This window comes from Protopterus annectens, chromosome 8.part1, assembly GCF_019279795.1.
Source record: "Protopterus annectens isolate FY-2018-M chromosome 8.part1, PAN1.0, whole genome shotgun sequence".
Classification (NCBI taxonomy): Eukaryota; Metazoa; Chordata; order Ceratodontiformes; family Protopteridae; genus Protopterus; species Protopterus annectens.
In genome coordinates this window covers 54445162-54464009 of record NC_056742.1, presented here as the reverse complement: position 1 = coordinate 54464009, position 18848 = coordinate 54445162, and positions in this window count along the sequence as shown.

Below are 18848 nucleotides of genomic sequence, written 5' to 3'. Positions count from 1 at the left end.
GTCCTCTCTATAAGCTCTGTGGTGCATGCAATAAATGTGAACTACTGTAGCGTGACATACTAGTTAGGTAGGAGTTCTAATCCCAGACATGGCAACTGTAAAACTTTGTGTGTGTGTGTGTGTGTGTGTGTGTGTGTGTGTGTGTGTGTGTGTGTGTGTGTGTGTGTGTGTGTGTGTGTGTCTTTGTGTGTAGGGATCAATGATTTTGAGGCCATTCAGAGTCACTACACCTCCCATTGCCCTACTTTAGCAAGCCTGGTGATGTTAGTCTCCTTGAAATACCTCTTTGGACAACAGTTAGCCCTGTAAGCTCCATGGCACATGCAATAATGGTGTAATGTTATAGTGTGATGTACTAGTCAGGTAGGAGTTCTAATCGCAGACATGGTAACTATGAAACCTCGTGTGTGTAGGGATCAATGATTTTGAGGCCATTCACACTAACTACACCTCCCATTGCCCTACTTTAGCAAGCCTGCTGATGTCAGTCACCTTGAAATACCTCTTTGGAGAAGGTTTAGCCCAGTGAGCTCAGTGATGCATGCAATAACTGCGTAATGCTACAGTGCAATATACCAAGTTAGGTAGGAGTTCTAATCCCAGACATGGCAGCTGTGTTTGTGTGGGTAGGATCAATGATTTTGAGGCCATTCACAGTCACTACACCTCTCATTGCTCTACTTTAGCAAGCCTGCTGATGTGATTCACCTTGAAATACACCTTTGGAGAAACGCTAGCCTTTTAAGCTCCATGGCGCATGCAATAGCATAATGCTATAGTGTACTATACTAGTTAGGTAGGACTTCTAATCCCAAAACTGACAACTGTGAAACAGTTTGTGTGTGTACAGATTAATGATTTTGAGTCCATTCACAGTTACTATGCTTCCCATTGTCCTACTTTAGCAAGCCTACTGATGTCATTCACCTAAAAATACACCTTTGGACAAAAACTAACCCTATAAGGTCTGTGGCATGTGTGATAACTGTGTAATTCTATAGTGTACCATACCAGTTAGGTAGGAGTTCTAATCCCAGGCATAGAAATTGTGTGTGTGTGTGTGTGTGTGTGTGTGTGTGTGTGTGTGTGTGTGTGTGTGTGTGTGTGAGTGTGTGTGTGTGTGTGTGTGTGTGTGTGTGTGTGTGTGTGTGTGTGTGTGTGTGTGTGTGTGTGTGTGTGTGTGTAGAGATTAATGTTTTGAGGCCATTCACAGTCACTACACCTCTCATTGCCCTACTTTAGCAAGCCTGATGATGTCATTCACCTTGAAATACACCTTTGGACATGAGCTAGCCCTATAAGCTCTGTGAGGCGTGTGATAACTGCATAATAGTGTAGTGTATCGTACTTGTTGTGTAGGAGCTCTAATTCCAGACATGGCAACTGTGTGTTTGTAGAGATTAATGATTGTGAGGCCATTCACAGTCATTACACCTCCCATTGCCATAATTTGGCAAGCCTGCTGGTGTCATTCACCTTGAAATACACTTTGGAGAAGGGTTAACCCTATAAGCTCCATGGTGCATGCAATAACTGCATAATGCTATAGTATACCATACTAGTTAGGTAGGAGTTCTAATCCCACACATGGAAACTGTGTGTGTGTGTGTGTGTGTGTGTGTGTGTGTGTGTGTGTGTGTGTGTGTGTGTGTGTGTGTGTGTGTGTGTGTGTAGAGAGATTAATGATTTTGAGACCATTCACAGTCACTACACCTCCCATTGCCCTACTTTAGCAAGCCTGTTGATGTCATTCACCTTGAAATACACCTTTAGACAATGATTACCCCTAAAAGCTCTGTAGCACGTGCAATAACTATGTAATGTTATAGTGTACCATACTAGCTAGGTAGGAGTTCTAATCCCAGACATGGCAATTGTGAAACTGTGTGTGTGTGTGTGTAGAAATTAATGATTTTGAGGCCATTCACAGTCACTACACCTCTCATTGCCCTACTTTAGCAAGCCTGCTGGTGTCATCTACCTTTAATACACCTTTGGACAAGGCTAGCTCTATATGCTATAGTGTACCATACTAGTTAAGTAGGGGTTCTAATCCCAGACATGGCAACTGTGAAACTGTGTGTGTGTGTGTGTGTGTGTGTGTGTGTGTGTGTGTGTGTGTGTGTGTGTGTAGATCTTTATGATTTTGAGGCCATTCACAGTCACTACACCTCTCATTGCCCTACTTTAGCAAGTCTGCTGATGTCATCTGTCTTTAATATTGCTTCTGGAGCATTTCTCCCCGGGCCTCTGCTGAAAAAAGGATCTGTGGAACCTAGTTGGACATTCCCGGTCAACAAATGTTAAATAAAATAAATAAATAAATAATACACCTTTGGACAAGGGCTAGCCTTATAAGCTCTATGGTGCATGCCATAAATGCAGAACAATGTAGTAGTAGTAGCAACTACACAGCTATGGGTTTGAATCTCATCTGTGCAACTGTTTGTGTGTGCACCTCAAAGATTTTCACCTCATTTGCAGCCAGTACACATCTCAGAGCCTGACTTTAACAGTCCTGCAGATATCATCCGCCTTACAAGTACCTGTTGTGAAGTCTAAACCATGTCAGGTCAGTGGTGCATGTGGTAAACCTCACCCCTGGCAAATTTAAATGTGTGATTAGGGTAAAATTATTTTTGGGATCTCTCACCCACTATATCACCCAATGCCAGTATTTACAAGGGCTGGTGAAGTTCTTCACCTTAGAAGTACCTTGGGACAACATCCATCCAATAAGCTCTGTGGTGCATGCAATAAATGTGGTATATTGTAGTAGCAATACCATAGCTCGGTAGGGGTTTGAGTGTCAGTACTGGCAAGTGTGTGTGTGTCTGTCATCAGTATCCTGTGTGGTGGTTATTGTGAGTGAGTAATGACAGGATGCATTGCAGGGCAGATTTTGCTAAATTATTACATTTAGGACCTACTATATGTCACAAAGTCCACCTTACAAGGACAACAGATGTCAAACAGCAGAGAGGCTGGTGTAGACAATCCATAGCCCTACATGTGACAGTATGGATTGGTGAACAATATAGGCAACCCTTGTATTACTCAGAGAACACTCTCCACCTATGTCTCATACACAAACACACTTTGCCAAGCAATAACCACTATATCAGTAGTTCCCTGCATATTGCCCACAGATAGTAACCGTGGTATGAATGCAGTGGACTACATGCCTGTTGACAACAACACTGCCACTGACATCAGAATGTACTGTGATGTGTAATATCTCCTGACTGTGTGTTATCCAGCAAGTAAAAGGACATGGCACCTGTTCCATACATACAAAAGGCAAATAAATGCTTACAGTGGTCGTTTTGCTATGTTCTCCACTGGATGCCTGCAACAACTGTAGACTCCGCAAATGTAGCCCACAAAGGGAATACCATGCCTTATACACATGCCCTGTATGGACAGATCCCGCTAACTCCACTGAATACCTATATCATGCTGTCAATGTAGGTGCAAGCATGACCTCAGTCTCATAGCCAGGTCTCACCAAATGAGGTCAGGAATGCCACATCAGAAGATAACAATCTGCCCACACAACATGCCCCAGAGACCTCAAGTACACTTCCACATGTCACAGAACATACATGTGGGACATGTGCACAACCCAGACACTGCCCATGTTATGGAATATAGATCACATACATGGCAAGCATTGCACAGCAATGGCCACCCACTATTGTAACCCAAATGACTGGATGGTGAATACAATACCCACCTGTGTGGGCCAATCCAGGAACTACATCCCTGAGCCACACTAGAGACCATTGTCATGTGGCCTGATGCCAAGGTATTAGCTTTGCCTAACCTTGTACAGCCTTCAGGTACAGTCAACTACTACACACCTCAGTATTGCATACTGTGTACTGGCAAATGTGTGTGTGTGTGTGTGTGTGTGTGTGTGTGTGTGTGTGTGTGTGTGTGTGTGTGTGTGTGTGTGTGTGTCTGTGTGTGTGTGTGTGTGTGTGTGTGTGTGTGTGTGTGTGTGTGTGTGTGTGTGTGTGTGTGTGTGTAGAGATTAATGATTTTGAGACCATTCACAGTCACTACACCTCCCATTGACCTACTTTAGCAAGCCTGTTGATGTCATTCACCTTGAAATACACCTTTAGACAATGATTACCCCTAAAAGCTCTGTAGCACGTGCAATAACTATGTAATGTTATAGTGTACCATACTAGCTAGGTAGGAGTTCTAATCCCAGACATGGCAATTGTGAAACTGTGTGTGTGTAGAAATTAATGATTTTGAGGCCATTCACAGTCACTACACCTCTCATTGCCCTACCTTAGCAAGCCTGCTGGTGTCATCTACCTTTAATACACCTTTGGACAAGGCTAGCTCTATATGCTATAGTGTACCATACTAGTTAAGTAGGGGTTCTAATCCCAGACATGGCAACTGTGAAACTGTGTGTGTGTGTGTGTGTGTGTGTGTGTGTGTGTGTGTGTGTGTGTGTGTGTGTGTGTGTGTGTGTGTGTGTAGATATTTATGATTTTGAGGCCATTCACAGTCACTACACCTCTCATTGCCCTACTTTAGCAAGTCTGCTGATGTCATCTGCCTTTAATACACCTTTGGACAAGGGCTAGCCTGATAAGCTCCATGGTGCATGCCATAAATGCGGAACAATGTAGTAGTAGTAGCAACTACACAGCTATGGGTTTGAATCTCATCTGTGGAAACTGTTTGTGTGTGCACCTCAAAGATTTTCACCTCATTTGCAGCCAGTACACATCTCAGAGCCTGACTTTAACAGTCCTGCAGATATCATCCGCCTTACAAGTACCTGTTGTGAAGTCTAAACCATGTCAGGTCAGTGGTGCATGTGGTAAACCTCACCCCTGGCAAATTTAAATGTGTGATTAGGGTAAAATTATTTTTGGGATCTCTCACCCACTATATCACCCAATGCCAGTATTTACAAGGGCTGGTGAAGTTCTTCACCTTAGAAGTACCCTGGGACAACATCCATCCAATAACCTCTGTGGTGCATGCAATAAATGCAGTATATTGTAGTAGCAATACCATAGTTCAGTAGGGGTTTGAGTGTCAGTACTAGCAAGTGTGTGTGTGTCTGTCATCAGTATCCTGTGTGGAGGTTATTGTGAGTGAGTAATGACAGGATGCATTGCAGGGCAGATTTTGCTAAATTATTACATTGAGGACCTACTATATGTCACAATGTCCACCTTACAAGGACAACAGATGTCAAACAGCAGAGAGGCTGGTGTAGACAATCCATAGCCCTACATGTGACAGTATGGATTGGTGAACAATATAGGCAACCCTTGTATTACTCAGAGAACACTCTCCACCCATGTCTCATACACAAACACACTTTGCCAAGCAATAACCACTATATCAGTAGTTCCCTGCATATTGCCCACAGATAGTAACCGTGGTATGAATGCAGTGGACTACATGCCTGTTGACAACAACACTGCCACTGACATCAGAATGTACTGTGATGTGTAATATCTCCTGACTGTGTGTAATCCAGCAAGTAAAAGGACATGGCACCTGTTCCATACATACAAAAGGCAAATAAATGCTTACAGTGATCCTTTTGCTATGTTCTCCACTGGATGCCTGCAACAACTGTAGACTCTGCAAATGTAACCCACAAAGGGAATACCATGCCTTATACACATGCCCTGTATGGACAGATCCCGCTAACTCCACTGAATACCTATATCATGTTGTCAATGTAGGTGCAAGCATGACCTCAGTCTCATAGCCAGGTCTCACCAAATGAGGTCAGGAATGCCACATCAGAAGATAACAATCTGCCCACACAACATGCCCCAGAGACCTCAAGTACACTTCCACATGTCACAAAACATACATACGGGACATGTGCACAACCCAGACACTTCCCATGTTATGGAATATAGATCACATACATGGCAAGCATTGCACAGCAATGGCCACCCACTATTGTAACCCAAATGACTGGATGGTGAATACAATACCCACCTGTGTGGGCCAATCCAGGAACTACATCCCTGAGCCACACTAGAGACCATTGTCATGTGGCCTGATGCCAAGGTATTACCTTTGCCTAACCTTGTACAGCCTTCAGGTACAGTCAACTACTACACCCCTCAGTATTGCATACTGCGTACTGGCAAATGTGTGTGTGTGTGTGTGTGTGTGTGTGTGTGTGTGTGTGTGTGTGTGTGTGTGTGTGTGTGTGTGTGTGTGTGTGTGTGTGTGTGTGTGTGTGTGTGTGTGTGTGTGTGTGTGTGTGTGTGTGTGTGTGTGTGTGTGTGTGTGTGCAGAGATTAATGATTTTGAAGCCATTCACACTCACTGCACCTCCCATTGCCCTACTATAGCACACCTGCTGATGTCATTGACCTTGAAATAACCCTTTGGCCATATATCAGCTAAATAAGCTCTGTAGCAGATGTGGTAACTGCGTAATACTGTACTGTAGCAAACTAGTTAGGTAGTAGTGCTAATCCTGACCCTGCCAACTGTGATAATGTGTGTGATTTTCTGAGAGAGTGTGGGTGTGTCTGCCTTGACACTTGCTTTTGTGGATGGTCACATGTAATACACTTCTCTTATCCCTCCTTTATCACTGTTGCTGATGTCACTCACCTGCAAAGATACCTTTGGACAGCTCTCCAACATGTAAGGTTCGTGGTGTATGCAATAACTGCATAACACATGTAATAGCAATACACAGTCAGGTAGGGGTTTGAAACTCAGTACTGGTAAGTGTGTGTGTGCCATCGGTGTGGGTGCTGGGGTGATTGTGTAAAGACAGGATCCATTGCAGTGTGGGTTTTGCTACATCATTATATTGAGGAGCTACATGTGCCATTGTCGACATTACAAGGCCAACATTTTCCAAACACTGTAGAGATTGTTGCAGACAATCCTCAGCCATAAATGTGAACAGCCATGTGCAATTACCATGTGACAGTATGGATAAGTACACAATATAGGCAACCATCATAATACCCAGATACCACTCTCCACCCATGGATCATACACAAACACGCTTGGCTCTTGCTCTCCTTCTCCCTTCCTTTCTTACTTTGTCTCTGTCTCTCTCACTCCCTCTCTGGTGGATGTGGAAAAGTACATCTGCTTTACTGAGGCAGCAGCTTGAGTTTTGTAAGTGATGCTCGTGATCAGCTGATGGCATGTGCACATTGTAGTCCCCCACTTGCTAATTGCATGGGGGGATGTTCCAGACATGGGGACAGAATGTAAGTATTGCTCTTTTACATTTGAAGTAATGTTGGTTTAACAGGGTTTATGTGGATATGACTGTTCTACATGATTTAAAATCTGGCATGACAGTGTTATGTGGTTGAGGAAACTCTCACCTGTAGGGCTATCTGCAGACTGGCCAGAGTTTGGAGTCTTACATGTGTTGTGTTACTTACATATTTCCTATCTTTAGAAATGCAGTAGCATACTCTGATGATTGCAGTCAGTACATGGTGACATCCAGGTAAGTTACTGATTTCACATCCTTCAGAAGACACATGTCACAACAAATCCTGTTACACCAATGTATGAGTTTATCACAGCAACATGTCAATAGTGACCCTGTAATTGTGCCTTCAACCCCAAGTCTGTCAACCTGTGTACATATGCCATGCAGTAAGATGTGCATATGTTCAGTACATCATTATTTACTGACATCATAACTGATAGCAAGCCAGTGAGATATCAGACTGCTAGACATGTTATGTATAGTAGGCCTTATATTGAGGACAAAACCTGGACATTCTGTTGTAGTGTGTACAATAGTGAGGTCTGTGTACTTATGGTGATTGTTGATAGAGTGTGTATTGTGAATATGTAACTTGGCCTGTGTACAGACTGTGGTAGATGACATTGTTCTTTGTCCTGTTCTATCTGATGTTGCATGCTGCTTCAGTGTATGGTACCCTTCCGGCATACATGTTTGTAGGGACAGACCGACACATGTCCCATACCAGTCAGGCATCAGACTACACTGTGTATTGGCCCAGTATATGTAGGGTTAGTGTGTGAGTGGCACATATGAGGATGGTGTTGTTCACACAATCCATATACTGTAATATTAAATACGCTTACCATATGTGACTGCGGCTGTGTTTAGATTGGTTGTGGGTATGCACTTTCACACTGGTGTCTGTTACTCCATGATGTTATATGCCTGTAGAGGCTGCTATATTTACAAGTACATGTGTATTCCTCCATAAGAAATGTAGGCCAGTGTTGTGGCAGTCTGCCTGTAGTTTGCACAGTGCTTTGTGACATGCCTAGCAGCTCAGTGTATTTATCTAGTATGATGATATGTACAGATATTTGTCAGATGTACTGTTGCTGGGCCACCATAACTGTTGCGTATTTCTGACAAAGCAGTGGGATGCTATACAGATGTATGTCACTAACTAATGGGTAGTATGTGGGTTTGTGACCTCTGATCCTCTGGTTAATATGTGTCAAGACAGACAGGAGTGTGTGAATGTATAAACTGTGCGAGTGTATTTATTCCAATATTTTTGTGATATCCCCATTTACATGGCTGTAAACATCCACTTTGTCAGGCTTGGTCCACACGTATTGCACTAAGGAGTTCTGTATATACCTCTGGACTGACCACAGTGTATCAGACAGTCCACATTTATTGGTCATATCTCTGCTGTATTCCACAGGATCATTACTGTGATTTGTATGGTACTGCACTGTGATGATCTTATGTTGTCTGTCAGAAACTGATGGGGTACACGTCAGTATCAGATGTGACTTACTGCTCAACTTTTCTGTAAAGACATCCCCTGTTACTGTAACAACATTCTACATTTATACCTGCAGTACTTACATGACATCCCCTTGCACTAAGAGGTTGTGACTATTGGTGCTGTGGTATGACTCCACTATATGTTATGGACATATGTTTTATATATATATATATATATGTATATCTTCTTTCTTCTTCTTCTTCTTTCGGCTTTTCCCGGTTAGGGGTTGCCACAGTGGATCCCTGTCCGCTCATGATTGGCAGTGGAGTTTTAAAGTGTCGAGTTGCCAGCCTTCACAGAAGGCACACACACACACACACACACACACACACACACACACACACACACACACACACACACATGCACTCCCTGCTAGGGCCAATCTAGAGTGCCCAATCCACCTACAGCATGTCTTTGGGATGTGGGAGGAAACCGGAGCACCTGGAGGAAACCCACGCGACCACAGGGAGGACATGCAGACTACGCACACAAGGCACCCCAGCCGAGGATCGAACCGGAGAACTTCTTGCTGTAAGGCAGCAACGCTTAACGCTGCATATATGTATATATGTGTATATATATATATATATATATATATATATATATATATATATATATATATATATATATATATATATATATATATATATATATATATATATATATATATATATATATATATATATATATATATATATATATACACACACACACACACACATATATACATATATATATATATATATATATATATATATATATATATATATATATATATATATATATACATACATACGAGATCCGAACAGATGCTCGACTGCATCTTTCACCGAATCCCAACTTGGTGAGCATACTTGCACGAAAGTGCTGTTCACCGAAGCAGCACTTACACATAAGTATGCTTGTTGTTCCAGTCATACTACGGTGCAGTAAGGGAAAGTTCCCTTTTCCCCACTGTAGTGCAACCTCGGAGTGAAACTATTAAAGTAGGGGGGAGTGGGGGGTACAGAGGGGCTTGCCCCCTGCATTCAAGTAGATTTTTTGGGGGTTTTTTTAACATACTTTGACGAAAGCACTTTTTCGATGAAAGTGCTTTTGTTAAAGTGTATTTGGTGGTAATGGATTCATGATTCATATATAAATATACATATATATATATATATATATATATATATATATATATATATATATATATATATATATATATATATATATATATATATATATATATATATATGTAGAATACATATGAATATATATATAAAACAATATACAGACATAGATAAATACATATATAAATATATATGTGTATGCACATGTATACATATATCTACATATGTATATATATATATATATATATATATATATATATATATATATATATATATATATATATCCATATCCTTGTTATGTGTAAACATGAGCATTGTATATTCCTTCCCAGATGGATCCCACCATATTTATCTGATGTGTGTTTATATAAATATATATATATATATATATATATATATAACAACATACTGATTCAATACTATTTTCACTAACAAGTACTACACAATTATAGAAGTTAAAGCAGTTGTTCATTACTATTCAGTATATGTACTGACAGATATATTGGAAAAAAACAATAATCTTCTTCACAGCTGTGATAGCTTAGTGGTTAACTGCTGTGACTATAGTGTACAGGATCCTGGGTTAAAGACCTGCAAGTGTTGTTTATTTTGTTGCTAGGCAGAAGAAGGACTGTTGGATACAGAGTGGTTAAGGCAGTATTGAGCAGCTTTAAGTGGGTTTGAACGGGTTTGCCTGACGGTAAGCGCTGCTACCGTACAGTTAAATGAAAAGGCACTTACACTGTGTAAGCTTCACTTACCACTGTGCAAATCTGCTTAGCATTTACATTTAAGCAATGCTGAAACCTGCTAAGCATGGCTCAGTCCTGGTAACCAGTGATCATATTCCAGTCTGATAAAACAGCAGGGTAATGACATCTTTAATAAGCTTATTTAATTCCATGTGTGAGTCTACTGTCTGGGACACCTGACTATATATGGCTTGTACAACAATGTTTTACGTTTGAATGTGTTTCATACATGGGTAGTAACCAAGGTCATATGCAGTCATACTGGCATGGAGTGTATCATTACGTTACTACTGTTAACAGTGCTTTCCCAAGTAATAGTAGATTGCAGACTGTACTACTGGAACCAAACACCCCTGCATGCAAAGATGATCTCTGAGTCCTGACTATCATGTTCTTGGTGTGTGAGCTGTGTGTCACTAATTATTTGCTACTGAATATTGATCTGACATGTTGATATTAACTGTAGACTGCTGTGTGTAGAGGGCATGTCATTGTGGGCTGCTGTCATTTAGTAATGGCATACCTATCAGTTTCAGATGTCTGTATGTCAAAACATTCATCCCAATGCATAACTAGTTGGCTGGCTGATGTCTTTCTGTCCTCTGTACATATATGCAGATGTCAGTTATCCATCTTTGTTCCTTACAGGCAATCTATGCTTGACTGACACTGACATGTCTGCCCAGTTGTGTTATGAATGCCACAGCTAGGAAACCCCACCCTGTATGCACCACATGCCATGGATACCTCAACTAAACTACCACAGTCAACATAACATGCTTGAGTACAGGTCTCCAAGACAGAAACTGACCATGTTATGTAATATATGTTGCATACATGTCAATTGGAGCACCTCACTGGCCCTCTGCAAGAGGCAACCAGATGATTAGATGTTGCATTTAACTCTCACCCTGGGGATCACTCACATGGCATCAGTTGATAGATGGCCTGCTGACAAATGGCAGGTGGCATGATACCACTGTACCCACATCCCCTACTCTTCTTATCTCTCCATGGACAATATCCTGGTACACACCTAGCAACACCTGCACCTATGGACCCTAGTACTGACAAATGTGTCAGTGTGCATTACTTTGAATAACAGTGTCTGTGTGTTTGTAAACCTGTAGTTGATAATACTCTGAGGACCTTCTCACCCACTACACCCCCCATTGCCATAGTTAGAAATGGCTGCTGCTGTAATGGACATTACATGTACCTTGTTACACTCTTCACCCTATGGGCTACCTGGAACTTGCAGTACCAGTACAAGACTGTTGTACAAATGAGTAGATAGGCATGTGTTACCCTCTGAGTTCTGTCAAGTGTGTGTATGTGTGAAAGTGTGTCTATTTGTAGGATACAGCATTCTGAGGCCACATTCTCCAAATACAATACACCTTGCCATACAGTATAAGGGATAGTGATGTTGCTGACAGTAGGAGAGTCATTACAAACCATCACCCTACTATCCCTGTGGCATGTGCAATACATGCATATCCCTGTAGCAGCACTTTTGAGATAGACAAAGGGTTGTATTGCAGTCCTGTTCAATGTATGATTGTGGGTATGTCAAAGTATTATCATGGGTTTCAGTGAGTAAACTATCCAATGTGGGGTGTGGGTGCTGGGTATACTGTCTTTACACCATGGTACCCCAGTACATGTCCCAAGGTCCACTGTATGGGGCCACTGTCACCATCAACCATAAAGGTAACTGATAAACTATCCAGCCCAATGATGCATGTGCTGTGTGCAAATTATCTGTAACAGAATGGACTCACTGACAAGGTAGTTAGCACTGATAAACCCAGGTCTCTCAGAAATGTCTATGACTGTTATGTGTTTGTCAATGTGTATATGACAGTATGTCACACTATGTATTGTTCATAAACAACCAGTATATCCCCCATTACTATACTGTACAGGGCCTGGTGATGTTCTTCACTTAACAAGAAACATAGGACACACCTCATCCTAAAAGCTGTGTGGTGTGTGCAATTAAGGCCACACACATTAGTAGCAATATGTACCTAGGTAGGGGTTCTACCGTCAGTGTTGCCAAGTAAGAGTGTGTGTGTATGTGAAGGGATCTACTTCAGTTTGCAGAAAATACATGTCCCAGGAGGTCATCTGTCCAAGAACTGACTGGCAAATGCTAACATTTCAAATGTATCATCTTGTGAAAATTCATTCTGTCAAAACAAGTAGTAGATGTGTAAATGCCCTCTTCCCTACTGTATAGCTCTACAGTGATACTGGGGTTGGTATATATAGTTGGGTGTGGATCTTGTGGACACAGCCACCGTAATTGGGGTTATTGTTGTGTGTATCCTCTCGCTTAGTTGGCTGTAATACTGTACAGTTTATGTTAACAGGTTCAGTAGTTGTCAATCACACTATCTGCTGTTCTATACCACCACACACCCTCCAAAGGGTAGGGCTGTGCCACCCACACTGGCACACCTTTGTTTACCAAGTTGAGGATTGCACTACTTTGGGGAAGCGGACATATACTCTGCCAGTTCCATCGTCAATGACATTAAACTAGCAGACTGATTATTTACTGATGTGATGTTGTGCCTATTTTGTATTGGTGGAATTACATAGGCTAAAATGAGTTCACTGCAAAAGTACATATGTCCATGTGTACAATAGTCTTTGTGTATTGCATCAACACCAAAGCCTCTGTGTTTGCATGTTATACACAAACATGCAGTGTGTATCCCCGAGTACACTTACCATTGTCCACTGTAGAAGGGCTGCTGACATCAGCCACCATGCACTCACCTGTATACATCCCTTAGATCTCTCAGCCATGTGGCACATGCAGTAACTGTTATACAGACCTGTTACTTGTGTTCAGCTGTACCCAGGATCTGGCACAGTCAAGGTGTCACCACAGTGCCATACCCCTTGTAGGAAACAACAGCAGACCAGCATCCTGCTGACTCATAAATGCCTAAAACACAAAAGGAATACATTATGGAGACTGCAGTCAGTGTTAATAACAGCTAAAATGCATCATGGCTGGACAGCTACACATCCTGACATGTAAGCATTAAACTTTACTGCTGAAAACATGTTACACGGCTTTACATTGGTGCACCTTAGTACATTCACCCTGTGCATCAGAACCATATTAGCCTGTCCCTGCTTCAATGTTATGGATGACAGGGATGTGGCACAGGTATCATCATATGCACAGTGTGTTGTTGTGGGTTTGCCAGAGACCTAGGCTGAGCCATTTGGTTGACATTGTGTGTGTGTGTGTGTGTGTGTGTGTGTGTGTGTGTGTGTGTGTGTGTGTGTGTGTGTGTGTATTAGGGGGTTTCATTATTAATTGGACTGTGCAGATATGGTGTGTGTAGATATGGGGTTGCCCTAGCTGTGTTGGTGATGTGTGTGTGTGTATGCATACACACAGTTCTGCCATGTGGCTGCCCTATACAGGGGTTTGTTGTACAGCTGCAGACCATACATGGCAGGGTGTGCAGTTCACTGTCTCTGGCCACAGACATGAGAACTTTGCCTGCCACAGGTTCCACTGGCACTAGCAGGTACAAGGCCAGATATGGTACTCTCCCCTAATGAAGACAAATGTCTGCTGGATCCGGGTCCCTCTTGGGACCAGCCAGGGCCATGTGCACATGGCCTGCTATGTTGTGGTGTGCTGCTGCAGTGCTGTTGCTGGTACTGCCACTACGGGAGCAGCTCTGACTTGTTACACATCCACGTAGACCTCCACCTGTTGGTGTTGCTGACCTACGTACACGTGGCTGTCACCCTACTCCCACCATATGCTCAAGCACAGACATTGCACAATTGAGTATTCCCACCATCTCACCCAACCATCTATCTAGGACCTCTGCAAAATAATGGTGGGTACCTGCAAGATCACAGATGTTGTCAATAACAGCAGAATGAGTAGCCCTCTGGAGCCTCAGACCCTGTCTGGTATGACATTTCGTACATGTCTGTGCCTCCATGATGGCCTGGAACATGCATCTGGTGACACCTGCTGTGGCACTTCTGCCAGGGGCATGATGACTATTAGCCCTCCTATGAACACCCCTGTATATCTGCCTGTGTGGTACCTCGTCATTCATCCGGTTATGGCTGCTGTGCCCAGATACACTTGCCATAGTCACCACATTGTCCTCTCCCATGCCAGCACCTGCCAACTGTCCCTCATCTATGGCCACTGGTGATGGGATATGTATAGGCAATGTGAATGTGTGCGGGGATGGGGTAGCTAAAAGTGGGATGTCAACCGATGGCACAGCTTCAGCCCCTGACAACCCTGCCTGTGCCTCACCATACCTATCATCATTGTCAGAGTCTTTATGGACACTAACATCAGTTTGCCTGCAGGAGGGACCCTGACCCACTTGACCTGTACATCATTTCTTAACTGTCCACTCACACACACACACACACGCACACACGCACACACGCTCACACACACACACACACACACACACACACACACACACACACACACACACACACACACACACACACACACACACACACACACACACACACACACACACACGCACTTACAGGTGAGATTGCACAAAGATATTACACACAGACCTCTCATTACCCAACTGTCAACATGCATGACATATTCCACTCAACAGCATGCACTGCAGCTATAGTCAATCCCTGCTGCCAACATTATACATCTCTTTAATGCATGAGTTGAGTTAGTAGGTGATGCCCCTTCCCCTGGAACACACTGCACCCATGTACACAGTATTGCTGTGCACCTGTTCAGCACCCTGGCATGTACTGTGCACCCTACCTCATAGGTGTACACACCGTTGCCGAATGTGTACATGTGTGTCAGTTATGTTTGCTCTGTTGCTCACAGTCCCTATGTGTTTGTCCGACATATACCTGGGATGATATGAGGACAGATGTCAATAGTGAATGCCTGATGTCTGATATGCAGATCTCATCATCAGCAGTGCATGTATGAGCAATAAAATAGAATTACACTGACAACCTTCAAAGCTTACTGTGGCTATGAGGAGTGTACACACCCTTATTGACATGGCACCCTCTTTCCTGATATGCCATGAGGCCACAATACTGCATATGTTAACATTACACAAATCTGATATGTGACATATGACCTGTGCAATCAAATGCAGTATCAAACAAATGTGTTAGTTGTGCAGATGCTGACTGAGATGCATACAATATGTGGGAGCATAAGTGTGCATACCCTTACCATGATGGTTTGTTGCATTAACTGTTAAGTGTACTACAGCAGTCACTATTCCTGGAAAGGGGTATACTAGCATGACCCATCTGCAATTGCCAGTATTTGGTCACTCTGCCCTACAAATGCCCCCCAACTCTGCCAGATTGCAAGATTAACTCTTGTGCACAGCCCTTGGAGGTCACACAGTGCCTTCACTATTGCTGTGGAGTCAGGGTTATGACTGCCACAATTCATGACCTTGACTGTGTGCAGATACAGCCATTCTTAGCAAGCTTTGGATGTTTACTTCAGTTCGCTGTTGTGTTTCAGGATGACACCCCTCCCCATCCTCCTTTTTGCAGATGCTTGACAACTATAGGCCACACGAGTGTCATTTTGCAGTGTCCCAAATTCAGAACACCATGTGTACCGGCCTAGTTCCTGCTAATGAATGGCAAACATACAGGTGTACACTGGCACCAGCAAGGTACAGATGGGGATAGTGGGCCTGAGGTGGAGTGAGGTGTTGCTTGTGCAGCACATGTATCTTCATTAATACTGTCTGTAGGTTTTGGACTTAGTCTTGGTAAGCCATTACACATTGCAACACATGCCTTTGGGGAACTTTCGATGTCATGCATATGCTACTTATAGAGAGCCCTGGATGATGTTTCCTGTGGAACAACTTTCCTGTCTGATTACCCTAACCCATAGACCACACTTATGCAGAGTCCAGGCAATTGTCGAAACAGGTACTGCACAGGCAGCACTTGCTAGACATTCCTGAAACTCCCTCAGTGTTACGGCACGTTTCTAGGCAGCTTCCATGACCAGTTTGCAACATGTGTCGTCATCTGTCTTGGATGGCCATCTGTTTATTTTCTACATTAATGTTGTCCCATACTTCCTCTTCACATACATGACTGTCTGCACTATTTGCCATTGTATATGCAGTGGTGAGGTAAGGCTACATCTCCCACTTCTGAGTACTACCTGTTGGATATGGGATCCAGTCCATGGTTTGCAAGATGTGTGCAAGCCACAGCTGCCTCTGTTGCAGGTGAGTGGGCAAATGTCATGGGCGCATGTCTTGGACAGCAGACCATTTCTTGGTGTGGCATTGAGGACCTGTACTTGATGGAAGGTGCATACTCATGAAGAGTGAATGCTGTCAGTACCTCAAAAGCTGCTTCCACAATATGTTATTTGGAGTGTTAGACACATAAGCTTCCAGTGTTTGTTAAGGTATGTCTTCCCCATATTTGCTGTCCTAACATAGGATTGCATATTACATATTTATTGCTCATGTTAAGATCATATTAGAAGTTGTAAAGGTTGTGGAATGTGGTATTGTGATATGCTGTTGTGTAGATCTGTAACAGTTGCCATTGTAATAGTGGCATATACACTGTTGTAGCCACTGTATACGGGTAACATTTCAGACATATTCTTACTGTAGGCCATTTGTCCCACCATTATGTTCATCTCTGTGCACACATCTTGCAATGGCAGGTTGTTAGTTATATTGCAGGACTCATACATGCCCTTCAGAAATGCCCCCATGGTGACCACTGCGATGCAGTGCAGTTAACAGCAACTATAAGTGAACATGTACATCATGCATTATTGGTAGGTGTGTTAAATGTGTGCATGGCAAATACCATGACCATAATGTGGCTGATGTATTGGCAAACCTGAACAAAAACACCATACTATACACACCAGCTACAGGCTGCTGCCCCAGGGGTATATCAGAGGGACCTACATAGTTGTGTGAGAGATGTGATGTCAGTAGCCACACCTGTGGCATTGGTACAGGGTGGGAGCAGAATTTCAGTTCACCATCAGTACAAACTCACAATACTACAGATTATGCACATCTGTTCATTACTACAATGCAGCAAAAGACTATATATATTTTATCTGACATATGCATGATGAAACTGTACAGATGGAGATGGATAAGCAACAGTGGTCTACTGATGTGCCCTGTGGTCTTACCTGCATGCTCCTCAACCATTGTGTGGGTAGCACTCACCTCCACAATGCTATCAGCTGGTTCTTGGCTCTGCTGGTGGGTAGGTGCCCCAAGGCTGGCGAGGAGCTCCTTAGCATGTGTTGGGGGGGTTTGGATGGCATGATCCCCACCTGTGGCTAGCTGGTCCCTCCTAACTGCAGCAGCACGCTGACGGGCATGGTGGATAAGGTCAGTGCAGCGATGTCGGACCTGCTCATAACTGCGGTTATGCAGGCCAAACATCGTTTACCATGTGGATGAGTTTGTTCCACAGGGCAGTCCTCTCCTGCAGATCATGGGCTATATGGCCAAAGAGGGTTTGGTGGTGCTGCACCAGGTAGTTAATGATAACATCATTTTCCTGGGGGGAATACAGTGGAAGGCACTCTCTAGACATGGTACCTGAAAGATATAAAGAGGAAAAAATGTCTAAGGACCTCATACTGCAAGGATATAATAGTTGTTAATTGAAATCTCTGTCTCCCCCCCCCCACCATATCTGAAACAATAATCTGAATACACAATTCAATTGGCATGTTTACACCAAACCTACTGTTGGGACACAATATCCAGGGAATTGTTATGGCTAGGCTTGTATAGGCCCTAGGGCCGATAGCCTAGAACCAGCCTATGAACCTATGAACCTATGAACATATATCATATTGTACGACAAATACTGAAATGTGTTTCTAGTGATGTTCCATGTTGAAACACTATCACGGGTGGCCTGCTGCTAACAATGTCACCTGCATGCCATTGTAAGGGCTACTATGGTTCCATATATGCATGTGTTCTGTTTGCTATGCAACTGCTCTAAATCTAGTGTTTTGTGTTAATGGGGATACCTATGCATGCTGTTATAAATAATCCTGTATTGTGTGGACTATTACTATCCACATATATTCTAAAACTGCAACACAATAGCATGTTTGGGAAGGCTGATCCCAGAAGAACCACCTCTCCCACCTCATCTGGCCA